The 27,294-nt window shown below is 42.7% G+C and overlaps 1 long non-coding RNA gene across 1 annotated transcript in view; it reads left to right on the top strand.

The window, feature by feature from the left end:
- The first annotated feature begins 22,185 nt into the window (after positions 1-22,185).
- Positions 22,186-27,294, top strand: part of LOC144577568 (uncharacterized) — a 695,104-nt gene continuing 689,995 nt past the window's right edge. Inside the window, exon 1 of the long non-coding RNA XR_013521736.1 lies at positions 22,186-22,531. This is a non-coding gene — a long non-coding RNA (uncharacterized LOC144577568). The remainder of the gene's footprint in view (positions 22,532-27,294) is intronic.

A 27,294-nucleotide genomic window follows, 5' to 3' on the forward strand; every position in this document is an offset into this window, starting at 1 on the left:
TTCTTGAAACTGCATTTGTGAGTATCAGGATTGACGTTCTAACTACTTACCATTCTCCAGAACTTGCCAAACTTGGAGACACTGACAGCCCCTCCTCTACTGGCCCAGCTCACCCTTCGTTATGGAGTCCCCAGCAAAAATCACAAGAGCTTCAGTCACTTCACCCCCCACCACCCTACCCACCATCTGTCCAGCAGAAGCCACCTCCAGCAAAGCAGAACCACATCATATGTAGCCTCATAGATTTGGCTTTGTTTCTCTTTTTTTGTGTGCTTTTTTTCCCCCCTTTTGACATACCTCCTGGTTACTGAATCATATCTGTACTTACCTTGGGAAGTCCTTGGGAAACTGGGTCTTGGGTTATCAGAGGCCAGTGTAAGAACCAATGTTTGAAGCTGGGCTATTGCTTTCCAGCCTAGGGATTAAAGAATCTTTCCTGTCCTCTCTTTCACAATGACCCAAGTCCAATAGTCAACTTTAGGCCATGAAAAATCTGTTCCTATTATGAGGTGGATGTAGGTGAAAGAGAATTGGGTTGGCGATCTCCAGTTAGCACCACAGTGTGCTCTCCTAAAAGCCTGTTCTTTGAGACCTCTGCCTAGTCTTGTTTTTGAGGTCTACTAGTATTGTAATTAATCTTTAGTGTACAAGTGAATATTTTTGTTGGTATTAATAAGTCTACCAGGGCTAGCCATGGGCAAGATTATCCAATAGTAGGTTTTTTCATTTATTAATCAAACAATATGTTTTGTCATTCAATTCTTAGTACTCAATAAGATAAGTACCATACTATCCTCCCCACTTTATAGATGGACATGGAGGTTAAGTTGCCCAATGCCTCATCACTAGGGAATAGCAGGGCTGGACTAGAAACTAAAACCTGTCAGAACTCCTTTGTGATATTTTCTCTAGATGCTGAGGATCTAGGCAAGAGATCGCTGATTTCAGGAAACTTTCAGGATTATATGACTCCAGAACCTATATCCTCAATCCATCTGGTGTTCTTTTTCCCCAGTATGTTGTCTTCTAATGGGGAGATAATCAAGTACATTAAAAATATTAATAACAGGCCATTTCTTAAAAGTTGGATAGTATGCAGGTAGAATTCTGGGATAGAGAAACCAGTGGGATTTCTTTCTTCTTCCTCACCTATCCAATTTTTATCTGACCAGTACCATCATCTGCTTCTACAACTTATGCTTTCCATGAAATGGGTCTGGCTTCTCTCATCTCCTCATGAGTCTGTTAGAGGATGATCCTGAAACATGCCCAGTGAGGATGGCAGCCAGTTATACCAGCTAATTTGTTGCCCTAAGCTCTAGTTATCTATTATTGCCTAATAAACAACTTTAACACTTAATGGCTTAGACAAATCTATTTTATTATCTGTCATAATTTCCTGGGAAAGGAATTTGGCAAGATGTGGCTTTGCTATACTGCTCCAGAGTATATGGCAGAGACACTGGTCGCTGGGTGGCATATAACTGGTGGCTAGATTCATCCAGACAGTCAAAGATGAGTTCACCTTACCTCCTGGCACCTTAATGGGCACCTGGAAAACTGAGCTCCCTCTCTATGTACCCTCAGGACTCTTCAGGTGGTCTCTCCAGCAGGTCGTCAGAATTCTTTCAGGGTGACTCAGCTACCAAGAGACATCAAAGTTGAAGCTGCCAGCTCTCTTAAAGTCTAAGCCTGGAACTGACATTGCATTGCTTCCATCAGCCTTCATTGGTTAAAGCAGTTACTGTTAGCCCTATGCAAGGGAAAGAGAAGCACACTTCATTTCTGGATTGGAGGCACATCAGGGAATTGGTGGCTATCTTTTATCTATCACTGTTTCTAGTAGACTTTGCATGAAAGTTTATATACACATATATGTGTATATATATCTATATATCTATATATATCTATATATATTTTTTAGACAGGTTCTCACTCTGCACCCAGCCTGGAGTGCAATGATGTGATCACTGCTTACTGCAGCCTCAACCTCCCAAGGTCAAGTGATCCTCCCATCTTAGCTTCCAACATAGCTGGGACCACAGGTATATACCACCACACCCAGCTATTCTTTTCTATTTGTAGAGATGGGGGTCTTACTTTGTTGCCAAGGCTGATCTCTAACTCCTAGAATCAAGTGATCCTTTCACCGCAGCTTCCCAAAGTGCTAGGATTACAGGTGTAAGCCACTGCAGTTGGCCAGATTAAAAATATTTCTAATAAAATATTGCCTATTTCTGAAGACTAAGTGAAGCTGAGGTGCCACAGCCTTCAATATTAAAATACATTGAATTCATTCTTAAAATATGTTGAATTAATTATTCAATATTGATATGGTTTGGCTCTGTGTCCCCACCCAAATCTCATGTTGAATTGTGATCCTGAGTTTTGGAGGTGGGGCCTGTTGGGAGGTAACTGAATCATAAGGGTAGTTTCTAATGGTTTAGTACCATCCCCTTAGTGCTGATTCATGATAGAGTTCTCATGATATCTGGTTGCTTGAAAGTGTACAGCACTTCCCCCTTAACTCTTTCCCACCCCCTGTCTCCTGTTCTACCATGTGAGGATGGTGCTTGCTTTCCCCTCTCCTGCCACCATGATTGTTAAGTTTTCTAAGTTCTCCCCAGCCATGCTTCCTGTATAGCCTGTGGAAATGGGAGTCAATTAAACCTTTTTTATTCATAAATTACCCAGTCTCAGGTATATCTTTATAGCAGGGTGAGAATGGTCTTATATAGAAATTTGGCACCAGAGAAATTGAGCATTGCAATAATACCAGAAATAGGTAGAGGTTGGAACAGTTTGGAAGGCTCAGAAGATAGAAAGATAAGAGAAAGTCTGGGGCTTCTTAGAGACTTGTTGAATGGTTGTGACCAAAATGCTGATAGTGGTATTGACAGTAAAGTCCAGGTTGAGGAGGTCTCAGATGGAGATGAGGAATTTATTGAGAATTGGAGTAACGGTCACTCATGCTATGCTTAAGCAAGAAGACTGGTGGCATTTTTCCCCTGCCCTAGAGATCTACTTAAGTTTTAACTTGAGAGACATGACTTAGGGCATCTGGTGGACAAAATTTCTAAGGAGCAAAGCATTCAAGAAGTGGCCTGGCTGCTTCTAAGAGCATGTGCTCATGTGAGAATGGTCTTATATAGAAATTTGGCACCAGAGAAATTGAGCATTGCTATAATACCAGAAATAGGTAGAGGTTGGAACAGTTTGGAAGGCTCAGAAGATAGAAAGATAAGAGAAAGTCTGGGGCTTCTTAGAGACTTGTTGAAGTCTCTAAGAGATGGTCTGAAATTGGAATTTATATTTCAAAGTCACAAAGAGATGGTCTGAAATTGGAATTTATATTTAAAAGGGGCACAGAGCATAAAAGTTTGGAAAATTTGTGGCTTGACCATGTAGTAGAAAAGAAAAACCCATTTTCTGGGAAGAAATTTAAGCTGGCTGCAGAAATTTGCATAAAGAGGAACTGAATATTAGCCAAGACAATGGGAAAAATGCCTACAAGACATTTTGGAAATCTTTGTGGCAATCCCTCCTATCAGAGGCATTAAGACCTAGGAGGGAAATGGTTTTGTGGGCCAGGCCAGGGGCCCCATTGCTCTAGGCAGCATTGGGACATTGTGGCTGTTCCAGCTTCAGCTATGGTTAACATGGGCCAAGGTACAGCTTGGGCAATTGCTTCAGAGAGTGCAAGCTTCAAGCCTTAGTGGCTTCCATGTGGTGTTGGGCCTGCAGGTGTATAGAGAGTGAAAATTGAGGCTTGAGAGCTTCCACCTAGATTTCAGAAGATTTATGGAAATGCCTGGATACCCAGGCAGAAGTCTGCTGCAGGGGTGGAACCCTCATGGAGAAACTCTATTAGGGCATTGTGGAAAGGAAATGTGGGGTTGGAGCCCCTAGATAGCATCACCACTGGAGTACTGCCCAGCAGAGTTATGAGAAAAGGGCCACTGTCCTCCAGAACCAAGAATGGTAGATCCACCAACAGTTTGTACTGTGTTCCTGGAAAAGCTGCAGGCACTAGATGCTAGCCTGTGAAAGCAGCCACAGGGCTGTACCCTGTGAAGCCACGGGGTGGAGCTACCCACCCCTTGGAGGCCATCCCTTGCATCAATGTGCCCCGGATGTGAGACATGGAGTCAAAGGAGATTATTTTTGAGGTTTAAGACTCAATGACCACCTTTCTGGGTTTCAGATTGCATGGGACCTGTATCCCCTTTGTTTTAGCCACTCTCTCCCTTTTGGAATGAGAGCATTTACACAATGCCTGCAATCCATCGTGTCTTGAAGGTAAATAACTTATTTTTGATTTTACAGGCTCATAATCAGAAGAAACTTGTCTTGTCTTGGGTGAGACTTTGGAGTTGGACTTTTGAGTTAATGCTGGAATGAGTTAAGACTTTGGGGGATGTTGGCAAGGCATAATTGTGTTTTGAAATGTGAGAAGCACATGAGATTTGGGAGCTGCCGGGGTGGAATGATATGATTTGGCTCTGTGTTCCTGCACAAATCTCATGTTGAATTGTGATCCTGAGTGTAGGAAGAGGGGCCTGTGGGAGGTGATTGGATCATGAGAGTGGTTTCTAATGGTTTAGCACCATCCCCCTAGTGCTGTTTTATGATAGAATTCTCATGAGATCTGGTCGCTTGAATGTGTATCGCACTTCTCCCTTAACTCTCTCTCTCCTGCTCCGCCATGTGAGGAGGGTGCTTGCTTTTCCTTTGCCTTCCACCATCATTGTAAGTTTCATAAGGCCTCCCCAGCCATGCTTCCTGTACAGCTTGTGGAACTGGGAGTCAATTAAACCCCTTTTATTAATAAATTACCCAGTCTTAGGTATGTCTTTATAGCAGCATGAGAATGGACTAATACAAATATATATTCAATATTCAATAGATATTCAATGTTTAAATAAGACAATCAGACTTTCTCAGAGCAGTGAGTGTACAGTCATTGTCTTTTAATATTCATATGTAAATTTTGAATTTCAAATGGTATTATGAAAGCTAGTGGGGGATGTTTAGATCTCTTTTGCAATTTTGGCAGCAGGAGTGATGGTTTTCCCAAGTGGCCAGTTTTCCCTCCCAGTAGTAGCAGTGGCCATGAGAAAGACCAAAAAGACATACCCAAGCAAAAGAACACTACACCTCTAAAGACTTCTGAAAAGAAATTTCAAGATAGTTTTGCCTTTTTGACTCCTGAAGACTCTGCCGAGAAAACAGAGCTGCAAGGTCCACACCCACTGAGCGAGCTTTCTTCCTCGGAACACTCAGAAGATGAAGAAAACTTCTCTATGATTGTGAACCAAGAATCGCTAACAGAAAGTACTAGCTTCAAACATAAGCTGCAAAACTTGGAAGACAGACATACTAGAAGGTAGTTTTGCCAAGTCAAAACAATCAAGATTGGAAGAAGCGGTTGCTCCGGGATCCTCTTTCTCAGTAACAGAAGAAAGAATGTTAGCAGAAGGCATTTCTACTTCATCCCTAGAAGTTGTGCCAGAGAACTTGAATGGTTCTGCCATTCTGTCAACCTTGGAAGACTTCACTAGAGAACTGAGAAGAAAATCCGAGCTTAGGTGCAGAAAGAGTCCACTTAATTCAGAAAATGCAAAGAAAGCACTGGATTGCCTAATAAAACTTTTAAACCAGATACAACTGTACAGACTCAATAAACTAGAGTGCTTTCAAAATTTGGTTCTTCAAGAGTTGAGCAGTCTTAAGAAGGATATTCAGGCCTTGGAACACCTTGAGGAGGAGGTTCTGGAATTCTGGGAGAAACAGTCTGCTGATCTGAAAGCTTTCTGTGATCTGCAAATGCTGAGGCTCAATCCAACTAACCCTTCATAAGGAAAGTCAAAGCCTGGTTTTATGATTGCATCTCTCAGCCTGGGCCGCCTGCAGAGGAAGATAAAAGAGCAAGGTTGCTGTTGGCTTAGGCCATGTTAGCCAGACTTCGGTGCTCAGTATGCATTCGGTGCTCGGTGTGCATTCAAACTCCTCCACTCCAAATAGCATCCCTGGGACCTGCCGAGTTCAGATGGAATATATGTTGGTAGTTTGCAATTGTGTTATTATCCATGTGTTCATAAAAATTATCCATGTGTAAATAAAAAATTAAGATGGAGAGCAGGCAGGTTTGGGAGTCACTATGAGTTGTTAAAGGAAATCTGTGGGAAGATATTCAGAGAGAAAGTGGGCTACATTCATTCTGAGAGGAAACGTGGAAATTTCCAAGAAAGGCCAAAAGAGCAGAAGTTGAAAAAATAGGATTCCTAGGACCAGTGCCAGGGAAAAGCATATTCTACAACCATTCCTGGAACACTGTAGGTGCCAGTAGGTATTTGTTTAAGAAGAAAAATATTTAGTAAAGAGATGACTATGGACATGTTCTAAGTCAGGGGCCTCAGAGAGAGTGGACCTGGGAATAAAGAAACTCTTAGACTACTTTGGGAGAATTAAATGAAATTATTTGTGTGAACTAAGGGCCAATGTGTAGCACATGACAGACACTCAAAAAATATTAGTTTCCTTCTAGTCCTTATTTTTTTTTGCAAAAGTAGAAAAAAGATGAGAGTTTTGCATTGAACTGTGAGAATAGGTAGATAAAAAGAGTGGGCTTAAAAGATAATTTTACTTTGGTGGTCTAAGGTGTAAAGCGGAACCTTCACATAGAGCTTTCTGCAGTAATGAAAATATTCTATATCTACACTGTTCAACATGTTAGCCACAGACCACATATGAATACTGAGTCCTTGGGGTATGCTAGTGTGACTGAAGAAGTAAATTTAAAACTTTAATATTAATTAATTTAAATAGTTTCATGTGGCAGGTAGTTGTTATATTGGACAGAAAGGATTTATTTAATGTTTATTTGAAGTAAAGTCCATAATATAACATAGCGCTTATTAACCTCAGATGTATAATATCTGCATCTTGAAAGCAAAACTTAATTGTTTATTGAGGTACATTAAGCAGGTAAGAGAAACAGTTAGGCTTACGGCTAATAGGGAACAAATATAGAGGCCTAAATACAAGCATGTAAGACAAAGACTGAAGGAGGGGTAGTAATTTAGGGACCAGCTGGTTGCCCTGAACAGACAAGACCCTGGAGCATGCCAGTAGCTATGTATCAGAATACTATGGTTTGGTTTTGCAAAGAATTCAGAGTGTTTTCTAGCCCTGTTGCAAGTAGCAAATTGAACAAAATGAGAATTATTTATATTCACCTGCCATAATTTGTTATTTGACTTTTTCTGATGGCAGTAATGGAACTGGAGCAGTTAAACCACATTCTCCAGGGTAGTGGTACTACTGCCAAGAGCGGAAAACTTTCATCTTCCAAAGCCTCAATCAGCCAGTTTCTCATCTGCAGCCCATAAATCATTGAGAAGGAACAAGCTCATTATCTCAGCACCAGGGACAAAAGTCTTTTACATGACACTGAACTTCTGACTACCGCAAAACATGGCAGATTGCCATCATATCTTTAGCAGGTGTGTTGGTCCCTTTAACAGACTGGGCCAGAAGTTCGAGGGTATGGCTTGAAATTTCAATTTTGTTATGTGTTGTGACCTGCACTGGGCTCAAGTCCAGAGGTAATGGGGCCCAGCGGTCTGAAGAGTTACTTGGATGTTTTGTAATTTTAGGAGGTTTGGGGAAAGAGAGCTGGGGACGTCTGTCTCTGAAGATATTTTCTCATAGAGGGAAGAATTACAGGAACTTCCCTGTTCTGTTTTGGGAAAGTGTTTCGATGCTGCTACTCTCAATAACAGGGTAGATATTTCCAGGTGCAGGCTGTTAATATTTGCTATATCACCTCCATTCTGTGTGTAGTTCCTTTTCTACGTAACAGTGTTGGTTACCTCTGGAACCTTCTAAATGGTGCACTATGTGATTCCTGTGTCATACAGAATGTCCTATGATTCTTAGGTAATCATATCACCAGGAAAGGTCTCTCAACTTTCATCTGCTCTCTAAGGACAGATATACTCTGAGTGTTGCATGAAGGGTGTTCTAAATATGGGCATTCACCTGTTTCCTAATGAAGAAAAAGATAATTTGGTATGAATAAAAAAAAGGAGGGGATGCTCTGTAACACATTGGGAAACCTTTCCTGTAACAGGTTAGATAATAAATATTTTAGGCTTTTGGGATATGTAATCTTTGTTGTAACTACTCAAATGGGTAGCAAAGCAAAAGCAGTGTGTAAATGAATGAGCATTGCCATGTTCCAGTAAACTTTATAGACTCTGAAACTTGAATTTTATGTAATTTCACTTGTAATGAAATAATCTTTCTCTTTTGAGATTTTTCAACTTTTAAAAAATGTAAAAACCAGTGTAACCTTTCAGACTGTTAAAAAGAAAAGAAAAACAAAACAAAAACAAAAACCAACCAAAATGGCAGACCAGGTTTGATCTGTAGGGAGTAGTTTAGTGACTACCAATTCTAAGATACACACGTAAGTATCTAGAGTAAATGTTTCATACAAATTCTTACAGATATTACTAGGTTGAGCCTTTTAGAGTGAAGGAAGACTTTATATTTTCACCTTTATTTGTAGAATTCAAAACCACAATTTGTTTATAATAAGTACATTTTTAAGTGAGTATATATATTTTTTAATTTATATATATTTTATTGCATTTTAGGTTTTCAGGTACATGTGAAGAACATGCAAGATTGTTGCATAGGTACATACATGGCAGTGTGGTTTGCTGCCTTCCTCCCCTTCACCTATATCTGGCATTTCTCCCCATGTTATCCCTCCCCAACTCCCCACCCCCCACTGTCCCGCCCCTAGTTCCCACCAACAGACCCCAGTGTGTAGTGCTCCCCTCCCTGTGTCCATGTGTTCTCATTGTTCAACACCTGCCTATGAGTGAGAACATGTGGTGTTTGATTTTCTGTTCTTGTGTCAGTTTGCTGAGAATGATGGTTTCCAGGTTTATCCATGTCCCTACAAAGGACATGAACTCATCTTTTTTATGGCTGCATAGTATTCCATGGTGTATATGTGCTGCATTATCCCTGTCCAGTCTATCATCGATGGACATTTTGGTTGGTTCCAAGTCTTTGCTGTTGTAAACAGTGCTGCAATGAACATTCATGTGCATGTGTCCTTATAATAGAACGATTTATAATCCTTTTGATATATACCCAGTAATGGGATTGCTGAGTCAAATGGAATTTCTATTTCTAGATCCTTGAGGAATCACTACACTATGTTCCACAATGGCTGAACTAATTTACACTCTCATCAATGGTGTAAAAGTGTTCCTATTTCTCCATATCCTCTCCAGCATCTGTTGTCTCCAGATTTTTTAATAATTGCCATTCTAACTGATATGAGATGCTATCTCAATGTAGTTTTGATTTGCATTTCTCTAATGACCAGTGATGATGAGCATTTTTTCATGTTTGTTGGCCTCATATATGTCTTCTTTTGTAAAGTGTCTGTTCATATCCATTGCCCACTTTTGAATGGGCTTATTTGTTTTTTTCTTGTAAATCCATTTTAGTTCTTTGTAGATTCTGGATATTAGCCCTTTGTCAGATGGGTAGATTGCAAAAACTTTTCCTCATTCTGTTGGTTGCCAATTGACTCTAATGACTGTTTCTTTTGCTGTACAGAAGCTCTGGAGTTTGATTATGTCCCATTTGTCTATTTTGGCTTTGTTCGCCAATGCTTTTGGTGTTTTCGTCATGAAGTCCTTGCCTATGCCTATGTCCTGAATGGTTTTGCCTAGATTTTCTTCTAGGGTTTTTATGGTGTTAGGTCTTATGTTTAAGTCTTTAATCCATCTGGAGTTAATTTTAGTGTAAGGTGTCAGGAAGGGGTCCAGTTTCTGCTTTCTGCACGTGACTAGTGAATTTTCCCGGCACCATTTATTAAACAAGGAATCCTTTCCCCGTTGCTTGTTTTTGTCAGGTTTGTCAAAGATCAGAGGATTGCAGATGTGTGACATTGCCTCCAAGGCCTCTGTTCTGTTCCATTGGTTTAAGTGAGTATTTTTTAAAAAATGAAAGAATAAAGCATAGTTTTATGACACAGTAGAAAAGATAACTGAACAACGTGTTAGGAGTCCAGGATTTTTTGCTCAGCTTTTACTTTAAGTAAGGGTTTATTATATTGAATTTTCTTATCTATAAAATGGGAATGATGCTGGCTCTCCCACTCTCATAGAGCTGTTATAAAAACCAAATGAGATTGTGCTTTGGAAAATGCTTGCAAAAGCTCAAGTGCTACATGTGTGTAAAATAATTTTCCAGGAATATCCAAAAAGATTTTGGGCTGGTGTATCACATAATTTCTCTCAGTAATTATGTAGAAAAAATACTTTATAAATGCATAGATAGAGATAGATATTTTTATGTATTACATGCAGTGATTGTCTGATGAGAAAAATGATCTACCCTGAATATTTTATGTTTTAGTAGCACTAGCAATCTTGCTGTGCATGAATCTTTTGAAACCATGCTACAAACCTCTGTTTCATTTAGAATATTATGTCTTTTTTGACTTAACCCAAACTCGAAAATGGCCAAATGGGATGAAATATGCCTGCATGCACCTCGTGCCTGGGAAGATATATAAAATAATGGGTTGAGGATTGGATTCAAGAAAGACAAACGCCTCCACACAAGTAGTTCTTCCTAATATTGAAAGGTTACCAGTTAGCAAGATAGGAAGGTGGTCCCTTTGACCTTCTGCTACTCAGAGCTATATTGGCAATAAACAATTTGTGTGTGCGTGTGTGTGTGTGTGTGTGTGTGTGTGTGAGAGAGAGTGTGTGTGTAAGTGTAAATGAAAGTGAAAGGACATATACAATATCCTACAGTGAGGGAATGATTTCAAGTGTAAAAAATGTTCATCTTAAGATCAGTTTGTTTCATTTTAATTTAATTAGTTTTATAAATGGCTTTTTTTAACCTGAAGGAAATAATTTATTGAGGACGAGAAAACATTGTGTAAAGGGTAAATTTTTGTTTTTGTTTCTTAGGATATGAAATCACTTGTCCCCTAAATGGAGAGTTTTAATTAAAATAAACAAGAAACCAGGGAAGCAAAAGAGAAAGACATTTAAACATATTTTTCTTGTGTGAGGTTTTTCATGTTTCCTTCATAAAAGTTGAATTTCCCTTCTGGGCTTTCAGTGTGCTTTGTATAATTATTCTGGAAGAATGAGAAATGTGAGAAGGAGAATGGTGTATTTGAGAACTAACCCCAAATATTTGCTGCATGCAGCTGATTTTGGTTAACTCTCCAAGCACCACAATAATTGTGTAGATGTCATGAATGATGATTATTTAAAGTTTTATATTTCCCACTTCTGATGCTCATTTTCGTAGTGTTGGTTTCTGTAGCCACTTGTGTTTCTTATTCTGCTGGAGATGTGTGTGTGTGTGTGTGTGTGTGTATATGCATAATCCTTATCCTTCTTCATTCTTCTGTATTTTTAATCAATATATTTTAATGAGGGTGATACATAACATAAGGTAATATGTAACTTAATGTAATATAAGGTGATATAATAGCATCATAAATAACATTTTCTGATTTGGATGCATGTCCGTGATATTGGCAGCCACACTCAGGAAATTTGATTTCCAGTGAGACAAACCTAATACTTGTCTGTAATACACAGTGTGATGAAAGAGCCTTTAGTGATGGGTCAATGCTAACAAGAGTTTTTCTCATTAGGTATACACCACAGAGTCCTGGCATAGTTGTTGCAAGCTTTAGCTTTAATAAGAGGAGACCATAGGACACATTAATCTCATATTCAAAATTTCATCATGTAAACTTCTAGAGACTGTAAAACCTAATGATGCCAAATATGAGTTCAGAAACCTCCATCCACTCTGCCATCTTGTTATATCAGAAACCCACCAAAGGATCAGTTAAACAGTTCAAAAAGGGGCACAATATATTAAATTCCAAATCCTTAGGCGTAGTTGGAAAAGAGTTTCATGAATTTTTCCATTTACCCTGGGTTCATAGTCTATTAAGGTCAATGTAAAGTACCTGTACCGGGAAGAGAGACACACCGCCACCCAGTGGATGAGAAATAACTATGGAGTCAGGCTTATCTGATTTTAGTCTCAGCTTTGTACCCTACTAGCTGAGTAACTTTGGACAAGCTACTTACTATCTTAAACTTTGGTATCTCCCTCTTTAAAATAGAGGTTAAAATGATAGCTTCTGGGAAAAATCCAATGAAGTAAAGCATGCATAATACTTAGCGCATTTAATGTGACTCATAATAAATACTCAGTAAATGCTTTAGATATTCAAAGAATGGTGTTCGGTCCTTTTGGGACAGTACCCCTCCGCCCTGCCCCCAAAAAAGATTCTGCCTGCTTTCAAGGAATTCATGGTTTTTTATGTGGAGACAGAAGCCCTAATCTCATGAATGATTACAGGAACAGCATCAGAATGTGTATTACTGAAGAACCCCAGAATAGACATGGCCAACTGGGAGTATATTAAGGATTCCAAGGAGGGAAAAATCACAAGGGGATTGGGTTACCTGGAAGACTTTCTTAAGGGTAGTAATTGAGTTAGGCCTTGCAAAATTTAATAGGCAGGGAGAAAGTAATTGAGTTGAGGGTATTTTAGGCTGCGAAAGTGGAAACCGTGTCCTAATAATGTCTGGCTGATATAGGTCTGCCTTTATGTGAGAGGCGATTGCCTTTAGACCATACTCTTATTGCAGTCATTATGGGGCTTTCAAAGGAGATGGTTGTATTTGTTTGCTAGGGCTGCCATAAGAAAATTCCACAGATGGAGTGGGTTAAATAACAATTGGCTGGGCGCGGTGGCTCAAGCCTGTAATCCCAGCACTTTGGGAAGCCGAGGCGGGTGGATCACGAGGTCAACAGATCGAGACCATCCCGGTCAACATGGTGAAACCCCGTCTCTATTAAAAATACAAAAAATTAGCTGGGCATGGTGGCGCTTGTGTGTAATCCCAGCTACTCAGGAGGCTGAGGCAGGAGAATTGCCTGAACCCAGGAGGCGGAGGTTGCGGTGAGCCGAGATTGCGCCATTGCACTCCAGCCTGGGTAACAAGAGCGAAACTCCATCTCAAAAAAAGAAAAATTAATTTTCTTCCATTTCTGGAACCTGGAAGTCCAAGATCAAGGTGCTGACACATTGGTTTCTCCTGATGCCTTTTCCCTTTGCTTGCCTTTTTATTGTGTCCTCACCTGGTCTTTTTCTCTGTGCATAGCTGGAGTCTCTTTCTCTTCTTATAAGGATAACAGTCTTATTAAACTAAGGCCATACATTATGACCTTATTTAAGTTTAATTAGCTCTTTAAAGACTTTATCTCCAAATTTGGTCGCATTGTGGGTGAAGGTTTGTATTAGGATTCTCCAGAGAAATTTAACCAATAGGATAATATAGATACAGACATATATGTATATGTGGGGAGATGTTTTATGGGCATTGACTCACATGATTAAGGAGGCTGATATGCTTTCATAATACCATGAGATGGTGTCTGTAAACTGGATAACCATGGAAGCCAGTGGGAAAGATCTGTGTAATTCTAAAAGCCTGGGAACCTGGGGCACTGCTGATGTAGGTCCTGAAATCTGAAGGCAAAGAAGCTGGAGTTCTGATATCTGAGGTCAGGAGAAGGTGGATGTCTCAGCTCCAGAAGATAGAGAATTTGCCTGTCTTCTGCCTTTTATTCTATCCAGGTCCTCAACTGAATGGATGGTGCCCATGACATTGGGTAAGGGCAGATCTTCTTTACTCAGTCCACTCATTCAAATGCCAGTCTCTCTCAGAAATACCGTCATGGACAAACCCAGAAATAAGGCTTACCAGCTACATGGGTTTCTGTTAATCCAGTCACACACTGACACCTAAAATGAACCATCACAGGAATTCAACATATGAATTTTGAGAGGAACCAATTCAGTCAATTAGAGTTGTGAGTCCATAGATGAAAAAATAAGCTTTTTAAAGTGTTTTGCTTCTGGGACCCAAATTTATGAACCCTCATGTATCAGTCTGTTTTTGCATTGATATAAAGAAGTACCTGAGGCTGGGTAATTTATAAAAAGAAAGGTTTATTTTGGCCGGTGCTTCAGTAGTCTGTGCAGGAAGCATGATGTCAGCATCTGCTCCTGGTGAGAGCCTAAGGCTGCCTCCATTCATGATGGAGTGAAGGGGAGTCAGCATGCCACATGGCAAGAGAGGAAATAAAGAAGTGAGAGGAGGGAAAAAGTACCACACTCTTTTAAACAACCTGATCTTGTATGAACTCAGAATGAGAATTCACTCATTTCCAAGCCATTCATGAAGAATCCACCCCTGTAACTGAAACACCTCCCACTAGGCCCCACCTCCAACACTGGAGCTTACATTTTAGCATGAGATTTGGAAGGGACAAACATCCTCATCATGTCATTCCACCCCTGACTCCCTAAATCTTGTGTCCTTCTTACTTTGCAAAAGACAGTCTTGCCTTTTCAATAGTCTTTCAGATTCTTAACTTGTTCCAGCATCACTCAAAAGTCCCAAGACCCAAGTCCCAAGTCCCAAATCTCATCCGAGACTCAAGGCAAAGTTCCTTCCACTTATGAGCCTGTAAAACAAAAACAAATTACTTACTTCTAAGATACAAAGGTGGTAGAGGCATTATGTAAACCTTCCAATACCAAAAGGGAGAAATCAGCCAAAGGAAAGGGGCCATAGGCCCCAAGCAAGTGTAAAATGTTGTAGGGCAGACATTAAACCTTAAAGCTCCAAAATAATCTCTCTTGACTTCACATTCTGCATTGTGTGGATGTTGGTGCAGGGGGTGAGCTCCGAAGGCTTTGGGCAGCTCTGCCCATCTGGCTTTGCAGGGTCCAGCCCCCATTGCTGCTTTCATGGGTTTAGGTTGAGTGCCTGTGGCTTTTCCAGGCTCAGAGGGCAAGCTGCCAGCAGCTCTTTCATTCAAGAGTTTAGAGGGTAGTGGCTCCCTTCCTTCCCATAGCTCCAGTAGGCAATGCCCTGGTGGAGATGCTGTATGGGGCCTCCAACTCCATATTTACCCTCTGAGCTTCCCTAGTAGAGTCTCTCTGTGGGGGCTCCATCTGTGTGGTAGGCTTCTGCCTAGGCACCTAGGCTTTCTGATAAATCCCCTGAAATCTAGGGGGAAGCTACCAAGCCTCCTTTACTCTTGCATTCTATGCACCTGCAGGCTTAATACCATATGGAAATCATCAAGGTTTATGGCTTGCATCTGCTGGAGCCGTGGTCCGAGCTGTACCTGAAGCCCTTTGATATTTGGCTAGAGCCAGATCAGCATCCTCCCGAAGGTGGCACAAGATAGTACAGCAATGGGCTTGGCCCATGAAACCATACCATCCTCCTAGGCCTCTGGGCCTGTGATGATGTATTAGTCAGGGCTCTCTAGAGGGAGAGAACTAATAGGATAGATGAAGGAGACTTCTTAAGAGTATTGACTCACAGGATCCCAAGGTGAAGTCCCACAATAGGTCGTCTGCAAGCTGAGGAGCAAGGAAGCCAGTTTCAGTTCTGAAATGTCAAAAGTAGGGAAGCTGACAGTGCAGCCTTCAGTCTGAGCCTGAGATACCCTGGCAAACCACTGGTGTAAGTCCAGGAGTCCAAAAGCTGAGGAGCTTAGAGTTCAATGTTTGAGGGCAGGAAGCAGCCAGCATGAGAGAAAGATGAAGACCAGAAGACTCAGCAAGTCTTCTCTTTCCACCTTCTTCTGCCTACTTTTTCTAGCCATGCTGGCAGCTGATTAGATAATGCACACCCAGATTGAGGGTGGGTCTGCCTCTCCCAGTCCACTGACTCAAATGTTAATCTATTTTGGTAACACCCTCACAGACATACCCAGGAACAATACTTTTCATCTTTCCAATCAAACTGACAGTATTAATCATCACAAGTTCACCCCTTGTCAACTTGGACCCATATACATCTCCTGAAATCATGCATAATCTTAAAAACAATAATAAGGTCATAATTATACCTAATACAGCTATTCTTTGTACAACTAGAAGCACACTGGTTATATCAGCATTTAAGTGTTAACTTTATTATGTTAAGGATTAATGTAATGTTATTACATAAAGTTAACAACACTTAAATGCTGATAAAACATCAATTAATCTATGTCACATGATAAAATAAAATGAAGATACTTTCTTAGTACAAGTGTATACATTTGAAAACATGTTCTTAACAAAATAAGGAGAAAAATTCTCATGGCAATGACAGTCCTCATTTTTGCAACTGGTCACATGGTCATAGCTGGTATTAATGACTACCTTCTACTATCTGTTCTGTATTTCCTTTACCTTCAGAAAGCACTTCAGCAGGTCATGGCTTTTTTTTTTTGAGACGGAGTTTCGCTTTTGTTGCCCAGGCTGGAGTGCAATGGCATGATCTCAGCTCACCGCAACCTCCGCCTCCTGGGTTCAAGCAATTCTCCTGCCTCAGCCTCCGGAGTAGCTGGGATTACAGGCATGCACCACCACGCCCAGCTAATTTTTCTGCATTTTTAGTAGAGACGGGGTTTCACCATGTTGACCAAGATGGTCTTAATCTCTTGACCTCGTGATCCACCTGCCTCGGCCTCCCAAAGTGCTGGGATTATAGGCGTGAGCCACTGCGCCTGGCCAGGTCATGGCTTTTTACCTGGTGGAGTGATCCAAACCTTCATTCCTAAAGGATCTGGGCCATTTATAGTCCTCCCTGGATTGAGCTGTTACAGTTTTCCATTGACCTTAATCACAAGGCATGATAATACTAAGAGATGCCCTGCTGTTCCATGAACACTCTTCCTTACCTCCATTGTGGAGTGGTAGACTAATTTCATCTTGGTAGTCTGGGTCAGTCACCCAGCCAACACTGTAACTCCCTTCTTAACCTGTTGATTTAGAAGTAGGACCCCAAAGTGTCCAGGTGGCAATCTTCCAGTTTAATGAAATCATTGTTGGGTCTCCTGGTGGTATCATTCCGACCTCTAGGACTAAGACCTCTAGGCCAGAAGAACATAATGTCGTGGGAACAGGAAGCAAGAATTTTGCTAATGGATCTCTGGGGGGATGGTGAGTGGTACCACTTCCACCTCCACACCTTGATTCCTGGATCTGTGAATCCTGGCTATGGAAGAAATGGTGCCATGTATTGGATACTGATTCAAATCATACACAACTTTCTGGAGAACTTTGCCCCAGACTTGCAAAGTATTTTCACTAATTAGCATTGTAATTGTGACTTCAAAAGGCCATTCCATGATTCTATTAGGTTGGTGCAAAAGTTACTGTGTTTTTTTTTTTGCCATTAAAAGTGGCAAAATAAAATTGGAATAACTTTTGCACCAAACTAATATCAATACAGCTGCTTTAAGATGATGTGGACATGGTAAGACCAGTCAGTTCCATGTTCCTGAGCCCATTGTTGCATTCTTTAGCTGTAAAGTGAGTGCCTTGGTCAGAGGCAATGCAGTATGGAATACCATAATGGTGGATAAGGCATTCTGTGAGTCCATGGATGGTAGTCTTGGCAGAAGCATTATGTGCAGGACAGGCAAGTCCATATCCCAAGTAAGTGTCTACACCTGTGAAGACAAACCAAACCACTGCCCTTTCCATGATGGAAGAGGTTCAATATAACCAAGTGGTTGGTTGCCACCAAGTAGCTGGCTGCTCACCCAGAGGAATGGTGCCGTATCAAGGGCTCAGTGTTGGTCTCTGCTGCTGGAAAACTGGGCACTCAGCAATGGCTGTAGCCAGGTCTGCCTTGGTGTATGGAAGTCCATGTTGCTGAGCCCATGCATAACCTCCATCCCTACCACTATGGCCACTTTGTTCATGGACCCACTGGGTGATGACAGGGATGGCTGGGGAAAGAGGCTGAGTGGTGTCCACAGAACAACTCATTCTAGATACTTAATTATTAAATCCCTTCTCTTCTGAGGTTACCCTTTAGTGAGCACTCACATAGGATACAAACATCTTCAAAGTTTTTAACCACTCAGATTTATTTACATATCTCTTTCCCAAATTTCCTTGTCACCAATTTCCCAATTATGCTTCTTCCAAGTCCCTGCACATCCAGCCAAACCACTGGCTACACTCCATGAATCAGTATATAATTGCACATCTGGCCATTTCTCCTTCCAAGTAAAGTGCACAACTGGGTGCACTGCTCCAAGTTCTGCCCACTGGGAAGGTTTCCCTTTACTGTCCTTCAGCAATGTCTTAGAAAGGGGCTGTATGTAGTGCTGCAGCTGTCCACTTTCAGGTGGTGCCTACATATCGTGCAGAACCATCTGTAAATCAGTCCTATTCTCTTCCTCTGTCAGCTAATCATAGGGAACTCCCCATGAGGCCATTGATGCAGGTGGGGGAGAGAAGGCAGGGTGGCAGGAGTAGAGACCATGGTCATTTGAGCCACTTCCTCATGTAACTTGCTTGTGCTTTCAAGACCTGCTTGAGCCCAATCAATTATATTCCACTTCCATTTGATGATGGAATGTGCCACTTTGTGGCTAGATGGGTCAGAAAGCAGCCAGTTCATGATAGGCAGTTCAGGTCACATGGTGACTTGATGACCCATGGTCAAACATTTAGTTTCTACCACAACCCAGTAACAGGCCAACAGCTGTCTTTCAAAAGGAGAGTAGTTATCTGCAGAAGATAGCAGGGCCTTGCTCCAAAATCCTAGAGCCCTCCATTGTGATTCACCTATGGGGGCCTCCCAAAGGCTCCAAACAGCATCCCTATCTGCCACTGACACCTCAAGCACCATTGGATCTACTGGGTCATATGGCCTAAGTGGTAGAGCAACTTTCACAGCAATCTGGACCTGTTACAGAACCTTCTCCTGTTCTGGACCCCACTCAAAACTGGCAGCCTTTTGGGTCTCTTGATAAATGGGGTAAAGTAACATACCCAGATGAGGAATGTGTTGCCTCCAAAAATCCAAATAGGCCCACTAGGTGCTGTGCCTCTTTCTTGGATGTAGGAGGGGCCAAATACAGCACCTTATCCTTCATCTTAAAAGGAATATCTCAATATGCCCCAAACCACTAGACCCCTAGAAATTTCACTGAGGTAGAAGATCCCTGAATTTTAGTCAGATTTATTTCCCACCCTCTGGCATGCAAATGTCTCACCAGTAAATCCAGTGTGTTTGCTACTTATTGCTCACTGGTTCTAAGCAGCATAATGTGACTAATGTAATGGACCAGTGTGATATCATGTGGAAGGGAAAATTGATCAAGTTCTCCGCAAGCAAGAGTATTGCACAAAGTTGGAGAGTTGACATATCTATGATGTAGGACAGTTAAGGTATATTGCTGGCCTTTCCAGTCGAAGGCAAATTGTTTCTGGTGGGCCTTATGGACAGGAAGGGAGAAAAAATCATTTGCCAAGTGAATGGCTATATACCAGGTACCAGGAGATACATTAATTTGTTTAAGCAATGAGACCACATCTGGTATAGCAGCTGCAATTGAAGTCACCACTTGGTTAAGCTTATGATAATCCATGGTCATTCTCTAAGATCCACCTGTCTTCTGCACAGGCCAAATAGCAGAGTTGAATGGGGATGTGGTGGGAATCGTTACTCCTGTGTCTTTCAAGTCCTTGATGGTGGCACTAATCTCTGTAGTCCCTCCAGGGATATAATAATGTTTTTGATCTACTATTTTTCTAGGTAGAGGCAGCTCGAATGGCTTTCATTTGGTCTTTCCCACAATAATAGTTCTCACCCTATCAGTCCAGGGAGCCAATGTGGAGATTCTTCTAGCTACTGTGTATGTCTGTACCAATATGCATTCTGGCACTGGGGAAATGACCACAGAATGAGTCCAGGGACCCACAGGACCCACTGTAAGTCAGACCTAAGCTACAACTCCATTAATTACCTGACCTCCACAAACCCCTACTTTAACCACAGTGATGTTTTGTGTTCCCTGGAATCAACACCAGCTCAGAGTCAGTGTTCAGTAGTCCCCCAAAGGTCTGATCATTCCCCATTTTCTAGTGCACATTTACCCTGGTAAAAGGCCAGAGATCTCCTTGATGAAGGATGGAATAAAGATTAACAGCATAAATTGTTGGTAGTGTAGTGGTGTCCTTCCCAAGGGTACCCAAGCTCCCCTTCATTCAATGGGTTCTGGGTCTTTTAAACTGGTTCAAGTCTGGAAATTGATTGAGGGATTGTGATTCTCTGTTTTTGTAATTCAAATTAGTATTTTGTCCACTCAACCTGGAAATTTTCTGCTTATAAAAATTAAGTGAGAATGTGGTAGGCTTCCTATCAATTTCGCTTCTAGGAAGACCATGATTAATTAGCCATGCCAGAGCTCTACACAAGTCAGACTATTCTGATTGCTGCTTTGCCTCTGCTTTCCATGATGGTAACTATCTCACCCTGCCTTTGACAGTTGAGTGCCGCCACTTGGCCCCCTGTCACTTCAGGATTTAATTATTCCCATAGCGTTTAAGTTTCCAGTTGAGTGACTGCAGTTCCCAGTGCAATATGTGGCATACAGAGAAGGGAAATCACAGAGCTCTTTAAGGATGCAGGTGCTGCTCTCACAAATATGTTTTGCAAGGTATTGGTGAAGGGTATGTCTTCTGGACCATCCCAGTTGGGATGAGTAGGTTTAAAGTGACTAATCTACTCCAGCATTCCAATCTCCATAAGCCTTTGGATCGCTTTCTTTCCATTAAACCAAGGGAGATAGGTATTTCCAGCTCACTCATAATGGGCCATCTTTGGATCCATGTTTCAGCTAACCAAGCAAATAAACCATTAGAATTTTTAAAATTCCCTGAGCTGCAACATTAAATGCAGAATCTGTGCTTAGTGAGCCCATATCAATAAATTCAGCCTGATCCAACTTTGTGTTTCTTCTACCATTATCCTACACTCTTAATATCATTCCCATGCCTGTTCTCCAGATTTCTGCTTATATAAATTAGAAAACTTAAGCAGTTCTTTTTGGGAGTAACACACTTCATCATGGGTTAAACTCTGAACTTCACCTCTAGGAGTCTGCTGGGTCTTGAGTCTAGTTATAGGTCTAGAGGTAAACAGGGGTGTTGGGAGTGGGTCCTGAGGAGAATCAGCATTGTCTTGCATGGCAGCTGCATCAGTCATCACTGTTGCCTCAGGCAGTGTGTGGTTAATATCCTCAGACAAAGGTGAAAAGGCTGATGGCAGTGTGGGTGGGAGAGGGGATGTTGCCACCACTGGGGTTGGGGAGGTGGTTTTGTCTGGCAAAAAGGCTCATCAGAATGTAGGAGCTCAATGCTCCCAGCCTAATCAGGGTCCTCCCACAGGTCTCCATTCCAAGTTACAGGGTCCCATTCTTTCCCAATCAACACCCTTACTTTAACAGTAGGCACCTGGCAAGACTGAGCATGCACCTTTCATTGTAGGTCAGACTTTCAAGATAAGTCTGATTTTCCACAGTTGGAGCTTTTTGTCTGAAGAAGATAGGACTCTCACTCCGGGCAATCTTGGAAGATTTGAGGCTCAGTATGTGCTTCTGGAGCAGGGAGTTAGAATCCCTGAGCTCATCATTTTCTTTCATTACTTTGTAAACTTAGGAGCAACCTGCCAATATCATAATACTCCTTGGTTCTCCACACGTGGTCGAAGATGCTATGTATAGTCACTAAATTTCTTGCCTCTTAAAGCAGTGAATCAAGAGTATCAAATGCACTTATTTTGTATAACTCTCCAAACAGTTCATGCCAAGGACTATCAGTGTTCTCCATACTATTTGAAGTAAAGTCCTTAACATTTTTGGGTCTAATCAGATTAAGCAGTCAACTCCTGAAACCCCAAAATCAATTTAAGAAATCCATTCTTAAAATTCTTTTCCTCTAGTGAGGAAGGTTAATCCTCTTGAGCTTCTAAGAGCCCTTGCCCCTAGACTTCTACATTGCATTTCAGTAGAAGAAATAAAGGTTGGTAGACTGGGGCACTGCCCTTAATTGCACTCATAGATCTCCGGCATGGTATGGAGGAAACTTTCCTGAAGGCACTGATTTTACTTAAGGTCACACCCCCACCTAAGTCACGTACCCCATGCCTACCTCATGGATCAAGATCCTTTCACATGTAATTTCTAGAGTTGTAAGCCTTTAAAAGGGCAGGGATTTTCTTTGATAGGGGAGCTTGGCTGTTAGGCAACTATACTGCCACTGCTCCTGGCTGAGTAAATTACCCCTTCCTTCCCAGTTTGGTGTTTGAGAGGTTTGTTTTGTGGCCTTTTCTGCTACATTTATTTGGTTCCCTGACCAGGAAGCGAGCTTCAGTTGGTGGTTGGCTGAGACAGCCTTCAGGTGGTTTTGCCCTGCCCTGTGGCGCATCCCTGCAGGCCTCTTTAGCCTGCTTGGGTGATTCAAGTTCTGAGAGCACTTCCAGGCAGGTATTGGCCCTGGTGGAATGCCTCACCGGAGCAAAGAAGGTCTACACAGTGTGGATCCACCTAGTGGCTGAACACCGAGAAGGAACAGGTACTTTGAGTGTCCGGACAACAGAAACATGGTAGGAATGACCCTGGGAAAGTTGCCCACCTCCATGTCACCCATGTGTGCTGGATTTGGCACTCTTGAACTGGGCTCTCTGTCTCTCCAACAAATCTCAGAAGTTCTGCTTTTTGTTTCAGTTTGGGTGGAGGGAGGAGTGCAATTGTGTGAGTGATTGGAGGAGTCCAACTGGACTCATCAGCCATGAACTGTGGGAGCTGCAGGTTCATTAGAGAGGACCCCAAGTTCTGAGCAAATTGTGGAGCCAGCTAGGATTAGGGGTGATCCACATCTGGCTACACGGAGGTGCCGTCGAAATCTAGGCACTGTGAGGGGATTAATGAACACTCCAAAGCCAAATGGTATCTGAAACACCTTCAAGAGGGAGATAATCCTCCTGGTCTGAAGTGAAAGTGAGAGAGGGTGTGTCACACCATGTAGGGTGGGAGAAACTGGGGGAGGAGTGAAGCTGGCACTTCTGAATTTGGCTTGCTCTCTCTGTAATTAACGTTAGAAGTCTTGTTGTTTGATTTTGATTTGAGCAAGGGAGGAGCGTGATTGCATGAGTGATTGGAAGAGTCCAGTTGGACTCATCAGCTGTAAAATGTGGGGGCCACAGGTCCGTTAGAGGGTACCCCAAGCTCCAAGCAAATTGTGGGGCTGGCCAGGATTAGAGGTGATCCGCATATGGCTAGAGGGAGGTGCCCTCGAAATCTAGGCATTGTAAGGGGGTTAACAAACACTCCAAAGCCAAGCAGTGTATGAAACACCACCGAGAGGGGGATGATCCTACTGGCCTGAAGCGAAAGTGAGAGAGGGAGTGTGGCGCCGTGCAGGGCAGGAAAAACTGAGGTTGGAGTAAGACTCTTTTTACTGCCTGCAAGTACTGTTTTTCTGTGCAAAAACATGGCTCACACTCATAGCAAGCCTACTCCTCTGTGGACTATGCTGAAAAATTTTAAGAAGGGATTTACTGGGGATTATGGAGTAACTATGACACCAGGTCAGCTGAGGACCTTATGTGAGGTAGATTGGCCAGCATTTGGGGTGGATTGGCCCTCAGAGGGGAGCCTAGACAGGTCTCTTGTCTCCAAAGTATGGCATGAGGTTACAGGTGATGAGCCAGAACACCCTGATTAATAGATTCATGGCTTCAGCTCATTCTAAACCCCCCACAGTGGCTCAGAGGACAGGTAGCAACCATACTGATGGCAAAGAGACTCCCTCAGCAGGTGGAGTAGGGAAAGACCCTACTGAGGGTCCACCTGCTCCACCTGCTGAGGGACACTGACTCCTAAGGTCCTAGCAGATCCAGCTGCAGAGGAGTTTTTGCTGATGATACCCCCTCCCCCTGGTCTGGAGGAAGGACTCCTCACCCCAGGGCCTGAAACCTCAGAATTGCACACCCCTAAACCACCCAGGGTAGACAAGAGAGAATGCAGAGGAACTCCTCCCATAGCCACCCCCTTCCCAGGAGGAACTCTTCCTATAGCAGCCCGCCTGTGACCCAAGGCAGGGGTACAGATGCCTTTAAGAGACCAGAGGTATATGGCAGTGGATGAGGATGGCCACATGGTAGAAAGGCGGGTTTTCATGTACCTATCATTCACCTCAGATGATCTTATCAACTGGAAAAATAACAACCCATCTTATACTGAGAAGCCACAAGCTCTCATTGACCTTCTGTAAACTATTATTAACACTCATCACCTCACTTGGGCTGACTGCCACCAGCTGCTTATGTATCTTTTTAACATTGATGAAAGGCGGAGAGTACTCCAAGCCACTTCCAAATGGTTAGAGGAGCATGTTCCTGCAGATTGCCAGAAGCCCCAAGAGCACGTTAGGGTCCAGTTACCGGGGACTGACCTCCAGTGAGATCCAAACACCCCAGAGGGCATGCAGAGGTTAATCCGGTACAGAGAGGCCTTATAGGAAGGATTGAAAAAGGGAGCCCAGAAGGCTGCAAACATCGATATAGTCTCTGAAGTCATTCAAGGGAAAGAGAAAAGTCTGGCAGAGTTCTGTGAGAGGCTGTGTGTAGCCTATCGCATGTATACTCCTTTAGATCCTGAGAGCCCCAAAAACCAACGCATGGTAAATATGGCATTAGTCAGTCGGTGTGCAGAAGTCATTAGAAGAATTGCAGAAACAAGCAGGATTTATGGGCATAAACACTTCAGTTATTGGAAATAGCTAACCAGTTGTTTGTGAACAGAGATGCACTAAGCCTTAGAGAAAATCACAGAGAAAACAAGCATCATGCTCAATGAAATGCCAACTATCAAGTTTAATAGCTGCCACTATTAAAGGAATGCACCCAAAAGGGGGGAGGAGGGAGGCTCCTGGAAAGCTCCCCAGTCTAATCGCTCATACCTGCAGTGTGACCAGTGTGCTTACTGTAAGGAAGTGGGATACTGGCAGGACAGGTGCCCCAGTTAGCAGGAAAACAGGGAGATCTTAAGCATGCAGCTTCAGACAAAGGTGAAGGAGCTCTTTCAATCTACTGGAAGGGCCACTGGAACGAAGGGGACTGGGCTTGATTGCCCCCAAAGAGTCCATGGTCAGGAGGACAATCCTGTAACACCCCCCCCATCAAAGGCAACAACTGATATTGTTGAAGCTACTGGGGTGTCAAAAAAATAGTATTTCTGTTTGCCTTGGACCTGTTTGGTGGAAAGCCATGAGGTTATACATCAGTTCCTGTACATGCCGGACTGCCCCCTACCTACCCCTTTTGGGGAGAGACTTACTAAGCAAACTAAGAGCTACTACTGTCACCTTCACTGATAAGGGCTCACCACTAAAATTGCCTCAGGCAGGGATTATCATGGCTCTCACAGTCCCTTGGGAGGAGGAGTGGAGACTCTTCCTGACTGAACCAGGATGAAAATTGACCCCTGCTCTAGCCAAGTGATGGCACAGGTTGGGACAGAGGACAATCCACCTGGACTGGCAATCAACCAGGTCCCTGTACTCATTGAAGTCAAGCCTGGGGTTCAGCCTGTTAGGTAAAAGCAATATCCAGTTCCCTGAGAGGGCCTAGAAGGTATTCAGGTCCATCTAAAATGCTTAAAGGACTATAGTTATAGTTCTTTGCCAGTCTCCATGGAACACCTTCCTCTTGTCTGTTTTTAAATCAGGAACCAAAGACTACAGGCCAGTGCAGGATTTGTGTCTGGTTGATCAGGCTACAGTGACTTTGCACCCATCTGCACCCAACCCATACATGCTGTTGGGATTACTGCCAGTGGAGAATAGATGGTTCACCTACTTGGACTTAAAGAATGCTTTCTTTAGCATTGGACTGACCTCAGAGGGTCAGAAACTATTTGCTTTCCCATGGGAAAATCCAGAAACAGGTGTAACCACCCAGTACAACTGGACCTGGCTACCCCAGGTGTTCAAGAACTCTCCCACCATCTTTGGGGGGTACTAGCCTGTGACCTCCAGAAGGTTCCTGCTAAGGACCTAGGCTGCATGCTGCTCCAATATGCTGGTGACCTTTTATTGGGACACCTGATGACAGTCGGGTGCACTAAAGGAACAGACGCCTTACATTGGCACCTGGAGGACTGTGGGTATAAAGTGTCTAAAAGAAAACCCAAATTTGCTGACAGGTGCATTGTCTAGAGTTCATCATCTGGCAGGGAGAGTGCAGCCTAGTAGCAGAGAGGAAACAAGTCATTTGCAACCTGCCAGAACCTGAGACTAGGAGGCAGGTGAGAGAGTTCCTGGGAGCTGTAGGTTTCTGTAGATTGTGGATTGCAAACTTCACAGTACTGGCAGAACCCCTATATGAAGTGACAAAGCAGTGAGACAGGGAATCCTTTAAATGGGCATCCCATCAGCTGCAGGCCTGTCAGGAACTGAAAGAGTAGCTTATGTCAGCCCCAGCTTTGGGTTTACCTGATTTAACAAAGCCCTTCACGTTGTATGTGTCAGAAAGAAAAAAATAGGCAGTTGGAGTTCTAACAGAGACAGTGGGACCTTGGCCCAGGCCTGTAGCTTATCTGTCCAAGCAGCTGAATGGAGTTTCCAGGGGATGGCCCCATGTTTAAGGGTTCTGGCAGCAACTGCTCTTCTACCACAAGAGGCTAATAAGCTAACTCTGGGGCAAAATTTAAATATCAAAGCATCCTGCACAGTAGAAACTCTAATGAATACCAAAGGATATCATTGGTTGACAAATGCTAGGTTAGCCAAATATGTGAGCCTGCTAAGTGAAAATCCCCACATCACCATTGAGGTCTGCAACACCTTGAACCCTGCCTTTGCCTCCAGTGTTAGAAGGCCCGGTTGAACACATCTTTGTTGAAGTATTGGACTCAGTTTATTCCAGCAGGCCCAATGTTTGAGATCAACCATGCATGGTAGTAGACTGGGAGCTGTGTATGGATAGAGGCAGTTTTGATAATCCAAGAGGAGAAAGGTGTGCAGGTGTGCAATAGTAACTGTGGACATTATAATCAAGTCCTTGTAACTGCCTCAGGGTACTTTGGCTCAGAAGCCTGAACTTATTGCTCTGACCCAGGCCCTGGAACTGAGTCAAGGTAAGACTGAACATTTATACTGATTCCCAGTATGCCTCTCTAACTCTTTAAGTATATGTGGCACTGTACAAAGAAAAAGGACTGTTAAATGCAGGAGGGAAAGGACTTTCTCCAAGCAGAAGGTGGAGTGAATGAACAGCTTAGGGAAAATGTGCCAGGAAATTAAAGTGGGTTCAGGTACTTCCCTTGGGGTTTTTG

Source organism: Callithrix jacchus, chromosome 8, assembly GCF_049354715.1.
Source record: "Callithrix jacchus isolate 240 chromosome 8, calJac240_pri, whole genome shotgun sequence".
In the NCBI taxonomy this organism is placed as follows: Eukaryota; Metazoa; Chordata; class Mammalia; order Primates; family Cebidae; genus Callithrix; species Callithrix jacchus.